At 36.4% G+C, this 14,227-nt stretch overlaps 1 protein-coding gene across 4 annotated transcripts in view; it reads left to right on the forward strand.

Moving 5' to 3' along the window:
• OLA1 (Obg like ATPase 1) overlaps window positions 1-14,227 on the forward strand; it is a 169,113-nt gene that overhangs the window by 58,652 nt on the left and 96,234 nt on the right. The window contains exon 1 of one of the 4 annotated variants that reach the window (XM_029225758.1): window positions 4,832-4,867. The exons of the other annotated variants lie outside the window; for them this stretch is intronic. The gene's annotated coding sequence lies outside the window, so the exon portion shown is untranslated. Of the gene's footprint in view, window positions 1-4,831; window positions 4,868-14,227 lie in introns of those variants that run through there. 4 annotated transcript variants of the gene reach the window in all.

A 14,227-nucleotide genomic window follows, 5' to 3' on the forward strand; every position in this document is an offset into this window, starting at 1 on the left:
CCTTCCTTCCTTCCTTCCTTCCTTCCTTCCTTCCTTCCTTCCTTCCTCCCTCCCTCCCTCCCTCCCTCCCTCCCTCCCTCCCTTTCTTCCTCCCTTCTTTCCTTCTTTCTTTCTTTCTTTTCCGTAATAACTAAGAATTCTTTTATGTTGGGAATATTAGATCTATGAGTTGCAGATATTTTTTCCCAATTAGTCATTTGTCTTTTTCTTTATGGTCCGTTTTGCTATACAAATAATGTTTTGGTAGTTGAGCTCAGTTGTTATCAAAGAGGCCTTCTCCAGGGAATTCCCTGGCAGTCCAGTGGTTAGGACTCTGCACTTTCACTACAGGGGACATGGGTTCGATCCCTGGTTGGGGAACAAAGATTCTGCAAGCCATCTGGCTCGGCCAAAAAAAAAAACAGGCCTTCCCCAACTCAGGGCTATAAAGTAATTCATCATATTTTCTTTCAGTATGTTTATGGTTTCATCTTTTACTTGTAAATCTCTAATCCATTTAGAGTTTATCTTTGTGTACACTGCAACACATCGATTCTACTATGTGTATATATTTTTTAAGTATTCCTTTCATAATGTTGTCAAATAATATATATTAAAGTCTATTCTTTACTGACTTGACACCTTTGGCATATGCTAGATTCCTATAAGTACTTGGGTCTATTTCAAATCTTTCTCTGTTTCATCAGTGTGTCAGTTTATTCATTTCCTAATGTGACACTTTTTAAAAAATCATCAAGACTTTGTACATATTGTAGTATCTGGTAGGGCTGTTCCCTTCATTTTCATAGTGTTCCTGGCTAGTTTTGCTTATTTATTTTTCTGTATAAACTTAATAATCATCTTTCTTCATCACAGAAAAGAAATCTTGTTGGCATTATTATTATGATGACATTCAATAAACTTAATAATCAGCTTTCCTCATCTCTGAAAAAGAAATCTCGTTGGCATTATTATGATGACATTAAATTTATGTTAATTTTAAAAGAATTTATAATCTTTTCGTTCAGAAACATGGTGTGTTCTTTTACTTGTTCATGTCTACTTTTGAAGTGTTTGGAAAGGTCCTCTTTGTGTTGGTTTTGTACATTTATTGTACAATTAATTTCTGGGTTTTTTATCTTTTTTGTTGCTTTTGGTATTATAAAAGTGGTCTTCCCTTTCGTTATGTTTTCTGTTGTTGTTTGTATATTAAGAATACTTTTAAAAATCAATCTGTTCACGTGATTCTTTGTTAGGTACTGTAGGAAGGTCTTAAAAATGGATAAAATATAGATTAAGGGAAATTGGATATAGCACATTAATTCAGTGGAATACTGTGCAGTTTATATTAAAGTGGACAGGTGCCCGTGACTCATGAAATGAAAAAGTAGGTATTCTGGTTTTGTTTAAGCCCTATGGAAAAAAAAGTCTCAAAAATGTATTCAAATGTTAACAATGGTTTTTTGGGGATTGCTAGATAATTTCTTCTTTTTGCATAACTTTTCTGGTGGCAGTTACTAGTCCACAAAAATCCATGTTTTCCTTCCTTGTACATGTCCGTTCATCTTTACTACATTTCCAAATCCACCATGAGAATGGACATGTGTCTGCAGTTTTAGCAGTGGATTGTGAAAAGAAGTGATAGGTGATACTTGTCCTAGATTTTAAGGCATTGACTATGCCTCCTATAGTAGTTGCTTTTCTCCTCTTATGCTGATTTAATTGGAAGCACTTAGACCATGCAGATGATGGTGGTGCCTTAGAGGATGGTTGAGTCATGTCTTGGAAGGAACCTGGATCCATGAATGACTGCAAGGAGCAGAGCTGCCTCGCTAAGCTGGACCATTTGTTTCAAGATTGAAATTAAAGAGAAATAAACTTTTTGCTTGTTAATTCACTCGATTTTGGCTCTCTTTGTGTTCTAGTTTTACTGTGGCTTATACACTTGTGTAGGGCTTCCCTGGTGGCGCAGTGGTTGAGAATCTGCCTGCCAATGCAGGGGACACGGGTTCGAGCCCTGGTCTGGGAAGATCCCACATGCTGCGGAGCGACTGGGTCCGTGAGCCACAAACTACTGAGCCTGCGCATCTGGAGCCTGTGCTCCGCAACAAGAGAGGCCGCGATAGTGAGAGACCTGCGGACTGCGATGAAGAGTGGCCCCTGCTTGCCGCAACTAGAGAAAGCCCTCGCACAGAAACGAAGACCCAACACAGCCAAAAATACAATAAATTAAAAAAACAAAAAACCAAACAGAGTTGGTAAAAGCCCACAGGCATAAAGGCGATCATTTAAAAAAATAAAAATACACTTGTGTATTCTAAATATGTGAACACATTACTTTTATAATTAAAAAATCCATTTTCAAAGAATGTAAGATCATACTATACTTATTTTACTGAAACTTGATTTTCTCATTTAAAATATCCTGAATATCTTTCCATGCCATCAAATGCCCCTTTTTGTGTAAATAAACTTTTTATTTGGAATAATTATAGATTTACAGGAAAGTTTCAAAGATAGCACTGAGAGTTCTCATATACCCCTCACCCAGTTTCAGTTTCCTCTTATGTTATCATTGTTTCAATATCCTCTTATTTTACATGGTGCATTTGTAAAAACTAAGTACATAAAACATGGTACATTTATTAAACCAGCATTGGTACATTACTATTAACTAAACTCCAGACTTTATTTGGATTGCACCATTTTATCTACTGAAGTTCTTTTTCTATTCCAGGATCCAATTCAGGAGACCACATCTTATTTACTTGTCATGTTTCCTTAGCCTTCTTTGGTCTCCTCTGATAGTTCTTAGCCTTTCCTTCTTTTTCATGACCTTCACAGTTTTGACAGTTGAAGTGTTTTGTAGTTCCCTCAGATTGGGTTTATCTGATGTTTTTCTCATGATTAAACCAGGGTTATGGGTTTTTGGAAAGAATACCACAGAGGTGAAGTGCCTTTCACATCATATCCAGGAATACATGGTATCTACATGACATCAGGGATATGTAAAGCTTTATCACTTGATGAAGGTGGTGTTTGCCAGGTATTTTCACTGTAAAGTTACTATTTTTTCCTTTTCATATTTTTCCTTTTCTTTGGAAGCAAGTCAAATCTAGCCCACAATAAAAGGGAAAGGGGAAAATACCCATTTTTGAAGGCTGAATGTAATTTGATAGATATCAAACTTGATGTCCAAAGACCAACTTTGGATACTTGAAATTTTCAGCTTTGCTTCTGTGGGCAGCTGACCAATCAGCATGGAACCAGGCTTGAATTTCCTTCTTTAATTGCACATTGTATAGCCTACAAGTTGGGAACAAGAGAGGAATAAATGGGATTGGAGAATATACTTGTGTCCCTCCCCAAATGCCTCATTTTTTTCTATTTGTCATCTTGATCTGGAAATCAAAGTTAAATTCCCTATCTCTGGAGATCTGAACATTTCTGGTAGTACAATGGGAAGATTTAACTGAGTACCATTTATTGAGTTCCATTTAGGGCCAGTACTGTGCTGGGCCTTTCACATGAATCATAGTTAATCTTTAGAACAATCTTAAGAGGAAAGTACATTTTACCACAAAGAAACTGAGACTAGATTTTGACTTGCCTAATGTCATTCAGCTTATAAGATGTAGTATCTAGGTCAAAACCATTTCTTCCCCCACCTCCTTTTTTTCCATCTTATATATCCCAGTGCCACCAGTTCTTTTGTCTCTACATCAATAAGAACAACCTAGTTATCACTAAATATAGGTATATGATAGCTATTTGGTGTACTTAACAGGTAGTATGAAAAGATGAAAACTATTAGTGCTGTGTGTTGTAATCAGATTTTGAAGTTAGGATTCTCTTTTCCCCAACCTAGATCACGTGCTGCCCTATTTTCTCTGCCCTAGTGTATACTTCCTGAATACCTGAAGAAACCCGTAAGAGACTGGGCTCTCCTGGTCTCAGTTCCAGCTTGCTGTTGCACAGCTGATGGTTGGATTATCAATAGTTTGACTTTGCCATTGGCCAGTTCATTCTGATGCCAGTGGCTGATATAACTGATTTCTCCCTCAGAACTGATGATGGTAAACTTTTTCTGAGATTATGTTAATATGCAGATATAGTAGTCATATTAGCAAAGATTGACCTTTTTGTGGTTGTTGAAGTAGTGTCCCATTTTCTTAAAGAGATGTCAGAGTTTTTAATGGTATCTTTAGAGATTTGTTTTAGGCAATAAACAAAATGTTTAAAAAGTAAAATTATGCTGTATATTTGATGGTAATAAATACTGAGGAAAATAAAGTACAGAAAGAGGATAGTAAGTGTTTGGGTGGGGATTGCAGTTTTAAACACTGCAAAGGAAGGCTTCACTGAGAAGTTGGCATTTGAGTAAAGAACTAAAGGAGGTAAGGGATCAAATTATTTAAATTTTGGGGGCACAGTAGGAAATGCAAGGGGCCTGAGGTGGAGTAGGGCCTGGTGTTTCTGAGTTCTGTTCTTCTATATCCACCTGTATCATATACTCTTCTTTTCCTTTTAGTATAACAGGTGAATTGTCCCTGCCAAGGCCAACTTGTTAAATCTGCTTTCCTCTCACATGTGATTGTGATCCTGCTGCACTGCCCTCTCTTTCCTGTATCATGTTTCCTCTCTATTGATTTGTTCCCATGACTGTGCAAACATGGGGTAATGACCCCGTCCAGCTACTACTCTCTGTTCTCTTTTGCAACGAGACTGAAAAGAGGTTGTTTGTACTGTGTCCACTTCTTTGCATTCCATTCTTTTTTTTTTTTTAACTTCAGTGAGGTTTTGCCCCCCAAAAGAGCATTTGAGAATGCTCTTGTCTAGGTCATCAATAAGCTCCACATTGCCAAATGCTCCTTTTTCATCATTCTCTGTGAGTAAATAATAGCCAGTTATCCATTTACTTCATTATCTGTTTCTCCTTCTAGTATGTAAGTTCCATGACAGTATGCACATGGGTGCCCCTCGATATTTGTTGAATGTGTGGGTACGTGTTGCTACATACGTCCTTGTACATACCTTACATACACGATTGTCCACTTGCCTGAGGTTTTTTTCCTTAGGGTAAGTTGCTAAAAGTAGAAATTACTGAGCCAAAGAGTGTACACATTTTAAAGGCTTGTTAGTAAGCTGCCTCCTTAACCAGAACATACTGTTAGTATTTGTTTATCTTTAAGGCTTTAGCATTTATTGTGAACACCTCTTAAATGCTTTTAATATTTTAGATTTGTATGTTTTCCCAGATAGCCAAAATTCCAGTGTAACTTACAGTTTCTTACTTTAATATTCTGTCTATAGTCTAATAGAAAAAGGTGCTCCTGAAGTTTTGTGTCCACAGAGTATTGGAGACTTAGAATATCATCGAAGCAGTATGACTGTCTTTAGGAAAGAAGTTTTAGCCATTATACTGCATCCTGCTGTCTTATCTGAGGAGTAACACATTTGCTAGAGGTATTTTCCTTTAGATTGCTGCCCCAGTCAGAGGTCAAGTACTGTGGTAACTACACTTTTGCTATATTGATTGAAGAAACAGAGCACTAACACACACACACGCACCAGATTTGTACCCTGATCATATGGGTGGATTTCTGATTCTGGACTTAAAAGTCGAATAGTTTGATTTTACTCACATATTCCCAATACTTTGTTGTTAAAATGTAGGCATTTGATAAGAATATTGATAAGGCTATTGATAAGAATAAAAATGGATACATTTGTTCTATAGTTGTAGTGTTATACTGAATAAATTTTTTCCATGTAAATATTATATTTATAACAAACTATATTTTATTATGGAATCTTCAGATTTTTTTCCTTCATTGAAAGAAATGTTTCTGCTATTATTAGCTAGTAGCTGCTGTTTTCAGTGTGCAGTTTTTTGCCTGATTATATGTTATAAAATAAACTTAAGTTTGCCCTAGACTGCTAAACTCAATAGTTGCATGTTAGCTTATTGTTAGGAATAGGGTTCTTGTAAATTTGGAAGGGAAGAGTAAAATTAATGTGAAAAATAAAGATATCAAGATATCTTCTCTTTCATTAATCTTTCACAACAAATTAATTTTCTTTTTCTGGTTCTTGTTATGTGACTGGCAAGTGAAATGTAAGTTTAGTTACCAGTCCAGAATGTTTTAGGAACATGGAGTTTTTGAATTATAACCATCACTGCTATCTAACAAGTGATAGCAAACATTTATTAAATACCTACAATGTAAAGCCCTTAGGGCTAGGTTAATAAAATTCATAATATATCTGTCCTTAAAAAATTCACAGCCAAGTTGGGAAATTAAGACAAATGATAGCATTCATAATAATTCAGAATTAGTCAATAAATGGAAGTTTATTATAATGTTGTTACCACCAATAGAAATGTCTATTTAACCTTTACATATTGTCAGGCATCCCATGTGAGCTTCTGTCTGTTCTACAGATAATTGAGTAAAAATATTTAGAGGTTCTATAATTACTGATAGTGAAGATTTTTAAAGTATTCCTTTAGTTAAGGTAGGGTGCCCCTAAAAGAGCCTTGTAGGCCAGCAAAGATATATATTTGAATATCTAGCATATCGACATGAAGTTTAGAATTTTTAAAAAACTGAACTCAGTATTATGTAACAATGTTCATACGTAACTACTTTGAGAAGTTTCTGTTCTTTTAAACTTTGAAGTACTAATAGCCTGCAATTTTTCACATTGTTGTCATACTGTAGCCATTAAGTTGCACTTTGAGAATTTGGGGTATTAGTGAGAATTTTATTAGTAAGTTTTTAAATTATCCTCTTGGTTGTGTTTTCCCCCCACCCCCGATATGGGTAAAATAAACTGTCAATACTTACAGTTAAAAATAGAAAATGCAGGGCTGCCCTGGTGGCGCAGTGGTTGGGAGTCCGCCTGCCGGTGCAGGGGATGCGGGTTCGTGCCCCGGTCCGGGAGGATCCCGCGTGCCGCGGAGCGGCTGGGCCCGTGAGCCATGGCCGCTGGGCCTTTGCGTTTGGAGCCTGTGCTCCGCAAACGGGAGAGGCCACAACGGTGAGAGGCCCACATATCGCAAAAAAAAAAAAAATAAATAAAGAAAAATGCATGAACGTATGTGCGTATAATCTGCTCATTATTTTTTTTATTTTTTTTTGCGGTACGCGGGCCTCTCACTGTTGTGTCCTCTCCCGTTTGCGGAGCACAGGCTCCGGACGCGCAGGCTCAGGGGCCATGGCTCATGGGCCCAGCCGCTCCGCGGCATGTGGGACTTTCCCAGACCGCGGCACGAACCCGTGTCCCCTGCATCGGCAGGCGGACTCTCAACCACTGCGCCACCAGGGAAGCCCTCATTACCCTTTTAGTTTAAGCATTATCCTTGGTTTAAATTTAAGTCATATACCTCAGATCATAAACTAAACCAATCCAAAATAAGGCATAATGTTCTGGCATCTTCCTTACACTTCTGTATTTCCTGGTAGAAGTGGAGATTTTGAGAATAAGAGGAGATATTCCTTAGAAGGAGATTTTAATGTTGCTGTTACTTAAAATAAGTTAAGTTGCTTATTTTTCCTTTAAAAATTTGTACCAGTTTTCAGAAGTCAGGAGTTTATCTAGCTTGTACAAGTTTTGGGGAACTAATTCTACAACATAAAATAATTTTGCTATCTTTTCTCTTTGTGATTAAATATTTAAACCAAGCATAAAATTTAGGTTAAAGATATTAGGAAGAAAATAAAATATATATGTACTTGATTTGAAATATACTTATTTCATAGGCTCATATAAAGACAGTTTAAATTAGCTGGCACAATTTATGCAGAAAGTAATAACAGTTTGATCATATGAAGTGTGTTTACGTCTGTTTTTCTGCTTGTCTTAAGGAAGTAGAGTAAGTCTATTAAAATTTTTCTTGTTTGCTAAATTTAAATAATTAAATTTAGATCTTTTTCCAGAGTGCTGAGGAACTGGTATTTGTTCCTTTGTGGAAGGAGGTGGATTCATAAATTAATAATGGCTTATTAGTTCAATAGTGGTAGTTTGAAAAACCATGTATATTTCCATGTTCTATTTTACATTTGAGGTTATGCAAAAGTAGTTAATATTTATGTTCTGATATTTTAAAAAAATTATCTGCTTTGAATTGATTTAGTGATTCATAGATTATAGTTGTTGTGTTGTTTTTTGTTTTTCTTTTTTACACCGGTGTTTAGTTTATCCTTAAAGTTAGTTTAGTTCTTCATAGGGAACTGTGTTTTTTTATATATATATAAATTTATTTATTTTATTATTTTAATTTTTTTTTTTGGCTGTGTTCGGTCTTCATTGCTACACGCAGGCTTTTCTCTGGTTGCAGCGAGTGGGAGCTACTCTTCGTTGTGGTGCGCGGGCTCCTCATTGCAGTGGCTTCTCTTGTTGCAGAGCACAGGCTCTAGGTGCGTGGGCTTCAGTAGTTGTGGCACATGGGCTCAGTAGTTGTGGCTTGCGGGCTCCAGAGTGCAGGTTCAGTAGTTGGGGCGCACGGGCTTAGTTGCTCCGTGGCATGTGGGATCTTCCCGGACCAGGTCTCGAACCCATGTCCCCTGCATTGGCAGGAGGATTCTTAACCACTGCGCCACCAGGGAAGCCACAGGGAACTGTTTTGATTTGATTAGTAATTAGAAAATAGGCATTTAAAAATTTTTGCATAGGCTTCTATAATGCCACTAAATATCTCTAAGAATACTGAAAAATACCTATATTTGGTTTACATGTATAATAAATTCTGAAAATTATTTAACGAAATTATTACATATAGTTGATATTTCAAGAATAAAAGGGTTTGGATAAAACTGAAGTGAATTTATTAGCAACTTGAAATGTACAGCTTTTTAATGTGATTGAATCCAGTATTTTAAAGAAGGTTAGTATATTCTGAACCCATTAGAGAATTGGTTAAATTGGGGTAAATCAAGGACTTTTTGTAAATTAAGATTTTTCTTTAAGATCTGTCTTTTTCTTTTAAGTGGTATTAATTTCTTGAGGAATTCATATTTTCTGATTAAGCATGTTAGGGTTTGCCTGAAAAAAAATTTAAATGATCCAGATGTACTTGATTTTATTAAACTGGCTGACTTTATTGTAAGTCCATTGCCATTTGCTTATGGTTTCTGGCTTTTACAAGTGGTGAGTAATAGTGCTCTTAAATTGGATTTATGCTGACTTTTAAGAAACATATTTGTTCCAAGCAGTCTAAGAAGCGCAGAGATCCATGTCAATATTAAGAATTCATATTTTCCTTGAACAGAAGGTTGTGTTAAAATGGTACATGGTATGTTTTCATTGCCTGTTGAAAGACTTTCATGCAGTTAAAATAAGCATTTTGATGGTGGTTGAATTAAGAGTTTTTGTCAGTCTCTTCTCATCATGGATGATTAGACTAAAACGTCTGCTTGTCTTGACTTGAGATCACCACAGCTTCAGATAACATGCTTTGTGATTGAAGGTCGAAATATTTTGAATTCTAATAGGCTGCCAGATGAATTGCTTGAAATAGACTGTAAAATTTCAAGGCTTCCTTTTCCATCTGCTGTGAAAAGAACCATTGGGAATGGTTGAGCTTGATGATCATAGAATTACTGTATGGTGATTCTAAAACCCTCAAAGGGAAGTTGCTATGGAGATCTAGTTCCAAACTGAAATGATTCACCTTTGAAAGGCTGCAGGGTCTGAGGAGCTGAACACATCATTGTTCAGGTGGTCATTGGTTAGGAAATTGCTGGTGCCTGTGTAATCAGCATTCCTGTGGTAGTTAACGATCTAAAAAGGTTTGTTCTGAATGATGTGGGACAACAGCAATGTGCATAAGATGGCTTCTCTCAATCATGGTTTGCTCAGCCTGGGGCTTGTAAAAATACAGTACTAAATAGCACAGAAAGGAACTGCTTCATTGAGGAAATCTTTTGAAAACAAAATTTTGCATTGATGAGTTTGACATAAAAAAAAAAGGTTCCTTTTTAAAATAAAGTTTTTTGCAGAAACATACTTTGTTTTCTTCGTTTTATTCCACCCTGCACCCCCGTTTTGTGATAAGAAGCTCTTTATTTCTCTAGGTCCAGGACCATGGTGAAATATTCAGCTTTTAATATCCTAAGTACCTTGTCAAGAGCCTCTTCATGTAGCCACAGGGTCACATGAGGAGTTTAGAAAAGCCCCAAATCATAGAGAATGAATCTAGGAAAGTCCCTAAGTTATTAGGAGTAGAATGCAATTAATCCCTCTATAGCAAATTGATCCCCTCAAATTTTTTATTTTTTGTGATAGCATTATTTTATTTTATTATTTTTTAGTTTATTATTTTAAATTTTATTTTTGGCTGTGTTGGGTCTTTGTTGCTGCGCGCAGGCCCTCTCTAGTTGCGGTGAGCGGGTGCTACTCTTCTTTGCAGTGCATAGGCTTCTCATTGCGGTGGCTTCTCTTGTTGTGGAGCATGGGCTCTAGGCGCATGGGCTTCAGTAGTTGTAGCTCACGGGCTCTAGAGCGCAGGCTCAGTAGTTGTGGCTCACAGGCTTAATTGCTCTGTGGCATGTGGGATCTTCCCAGACCACGGATCCAACCCGTGTCCTCTGCATTGGGCAGGCAGATTCTTAACCACTGCACCACCAGGGAAGTCCCAGGCAACACAATTTTAAATTGATATTGTTTACAATTTTTTCTTCTATGATTTTTACTAAAAATTTTTAATCACCTTTCACTTTTATTTCTAGAAACCTGAGACCAGAATAATTTTTGAAATTCGTTTGACAACAAATCATTGTAAACTGCTTTTCTCCCATATTAAGATTTCAAAATATGTGAAATTCAATCTTAATTTCCTAAGAGCCTATAATGTTGAGCTTCTGTAATCAAGTATGAAATCTTATCAAAGATAATTTTATATATTTTTTCTCTAGATAAGAAGTTTTCCCCAAACATTATTGAGGTATATTTTACATATAATAAAATCACCCATTCTTACTGTACAGCTTGATGAATTTTGTTTATTGTATACAGTATGTTTCCACCATCACAATCAATAAATACATTTTAATCATCCTAGAATGTTTCCTCATATTCTTTTGTAGTTCCTCCAACCCTTTTGCTCTAGAAACCACTAGTCTGCTTTCTATCATTATAGATTTATCATTTTTAGAATTTCATATAGTATCACATGGTATGTTTGTGTTAGACTTTTTTAAACTAGCATAATGTTTTTGAGATTTATCCATATTGTGTGTTAACATTTTGTTCTTTGTTATTGCTATGGTAATGATAGTATGGATATATCACAGTTTGCTTATCCATTTATTAGTTGATGGGGATGTTTGAATTTCAAATTTCCAACTTTACTGTTATGAATATAGGTATTCAAGTCTTTGTGTGAGCATATATTTCTATTTCTTTTGGATAAATATTATACCTAGAAATGGACTTGCTGAAACATATGGTAAATATATGTTTAGCTTTATAAGATACTGCCACATACTGTTTTCCAAAGTGGCTGTTGGAAATTCCCTGGTGGTCCAGTGGTTAGAGCTCCATGCTTTCACTGCCGAGGGTGCAGGTTCAATCCCTGGTTGGGGAACTAAGATCCCTCAAGCTGTGCGGTGTGGCCAAAATAAAACAAAGTGGCTGCAATTTTCATTTCACACCAGCAATATGTGAGTTCCAGATACTCTTCATCCTCTTCAACACTTGATATTGTCAGTCATTTAAACTTTAGACATTCTAAAGGGTTTCTCATTGTGGCTTTAATTTCTGTTTTCCAGATGATTAATGATGAACATCTTTTCACACTCATCTTTATGTCTGCTTTGGTAAAATATCTGTTCAGACCTTTTGCCTGTATTAAATTGAACTGTTTGTATTATTTAGAGCTGAAAGAGTTCTTTGTATGTTCTGGCTACAAGTCCTTTATCAGATATATGTTTGTGAAATTTTCTCCCAGACTGTAGCTTGCCTTTTTGTTTTCTTGATTTTGTCTTTCAAAGAGCAAAAGTTTTTCATTACGATGTTCATTTTATCATTTTTTTCTCCAGTGACTCATTGCTTTTTGTACCCTGTATAAGAAATCTTTACCCAACTCAGTGTCACAAAGGTTTTCTTTTATTAAAGTTTAATAATGTTAGTACTTACATTTATGTCTGTCATCCAGTTTAATTTTGCATATGGCATGAGGTAAGGGGTTAAAGTTAATATTTTTCAATACAGATAGCTAGTTGTTTCAGAAACATCTGATATTTTCTCTCAGTGAATTTACTTGGCACCTTGTCAGAAATCAGTTGACCACATTTTGGGGTCAAATGTTGGTCTATTTCTGGACTCTATTCTATTCCATTGTTCTGTCTATTCTGCCAATACCACACTGTTTTGATTACTGTAGCTTTAGTAAGTTTTAAAATCAAATAGTATAGGTCTTCCAACTTTGTTCTTTTTCAAGATACTTTTGGCTTTTCTAGGTTCTCTATACAAATTTTAGATTCAGCATTAATTTCTACAAATTAAGAAACAGCCTACTGGCTTCCCTGGTGGTGCAGTGGTTGAGAGTCCGCCTGCTGATGCAGGGGACACGGGTTTGTGCCCCGGTCCGGGAAGATCCCACATGCCGCGGAGCGGCTGGGCCCGTGAGCCATGGCCCCTGAGCCTGTGCGTCCGGAGCCTGTGCTCCGCAACAAGAGAGGCCACAACAGTGAGAGACCCACGTACCGCAAACAACAACAACAACAACAGCAACAACAAACAAAAAAAACCAGCCTGCTGAGTTTTTATTGATTTTTGACTTTGTATTGAAACTAAATATGGAGACTACCACTCTGTGAACACGGTAAATCTCTTAATTTACAAAGGTCTTCTATCAACAATATTTTGTATTGATAGGTTATAGTATACAGGTTTTGTACATATTTTTAAAATTTATCCTGAAGTATTTAAAAAATTTTTTCTTGCTATTGTAGGTTATTTGTATATGCCCTTAATCAGGTTGAAGAAGTTCTCTTCTATTCATAGTTGCCTGAAGACTTTCATCCTGAATGGGTACTGGATTTTATCAAATGCATTTCTTTTTTTTTGGCTTAACAAAAGGAGTTTATTTGTCTTACATATGAAAAAATTCAAGGGTTGGTTCAGCAACCCAACAATGTCATAAAAGCCCAGATTATTTTTATCTTTTCACGTTTCCACCCTTAGTATTTCCATGATATCCTCTCTCCAAGCCTCATATTATTACATGATAGCAGCTAAAACTAGGAAGTAATTGGCAAGCTCTCCTTAAATTTGTATTTTTTTAAACATCTTTATTGGAGTATAATTGCTTTACAATAGTGTGTTAATTTCTGCTTTATAACAAAGTGAATCAGCTATACATATACATATATCCCCATATCTCCTCCCTCCTGTGTCTCCCTCCCACCCTCCCTATACCACCCCTCTAGGTGGTCACAAAGCACTGAGCTGATCTCCCTGTGCTATGTGGCTGCTTCCCACTAGCTATCTATTTTACATTTGGTAGTATTTATAAGTCCATGCCACTCTCTCACTTTGTCCCAGCTTACCCTTCCCCCTCCCCACGTCCTCAAGTCCATTCTCTACGTCTGCGTCTTTATTCCTGTCCTAGGTTCTTCAGAACCATTGTTTTTTTTAGATTCCATATATATGTGTTAGCATATGGTATTTGTTTTTCTCTTTCTGACTTACTTCACTCTGTATGACAGACTTTAGGTCCATCCACCTCATTACAAATAACTCAATTTCGTTTCTTTTTATGGCTGAGTAATATTCCATTGTATATATGTGCTACATTTTCTTTATCCATTCATCTGTCGATGGACACTTGGTTGCTTCCATGTCCTGGCTATTGTAAATAGAGCTGCAGTGAACATTGTGGCTCATGACTCTTTTTGTACTATGGTTTTTCTCAGGGTATATGCCCAGTAGTGGGATTGCTGGGTCATAAGGTAGTTCTATTTTTAGTTTTTTAAGGAACCTTCATACTGTCCTCCTTAGTGGCTGTATCAATTTACATTCCCACCAACAGTGCAAGAGGGTTCCCTTTTCTCCACACCCTCTCCAGCATTTATTGTTTGTAGATTTTTCGATGATGGCCATTCTGACTGGTGTGAGGTGATACCTCATTGTAGTTTTGATTTGCATTTCTCTAATGATTAGTGATGTTGAGCATCCTTTCATGTGTTTGTTGGCAATCTGTATATCCTCTTTGGAGAAATATGTTTAGGTCTTCTGCCCA

Source organism: Monodon monoceros, unplaced genomic scaffold (genome assembly GCF_005190385.1).
Source record: "Monodon monoceros isolate NGI ecotype Baffin Bay Population unplaced genomic scaffold, NGI_Narwhal_1 Super_Scaffold_16, whole genome shotgun sequence".
Classification (NCBI taxonomy): Eukaryota; Metazoa; Chordata; class Mammalia; order Artiodactyla; family Monodontidae; genus Monodon; species Monodon monoceros.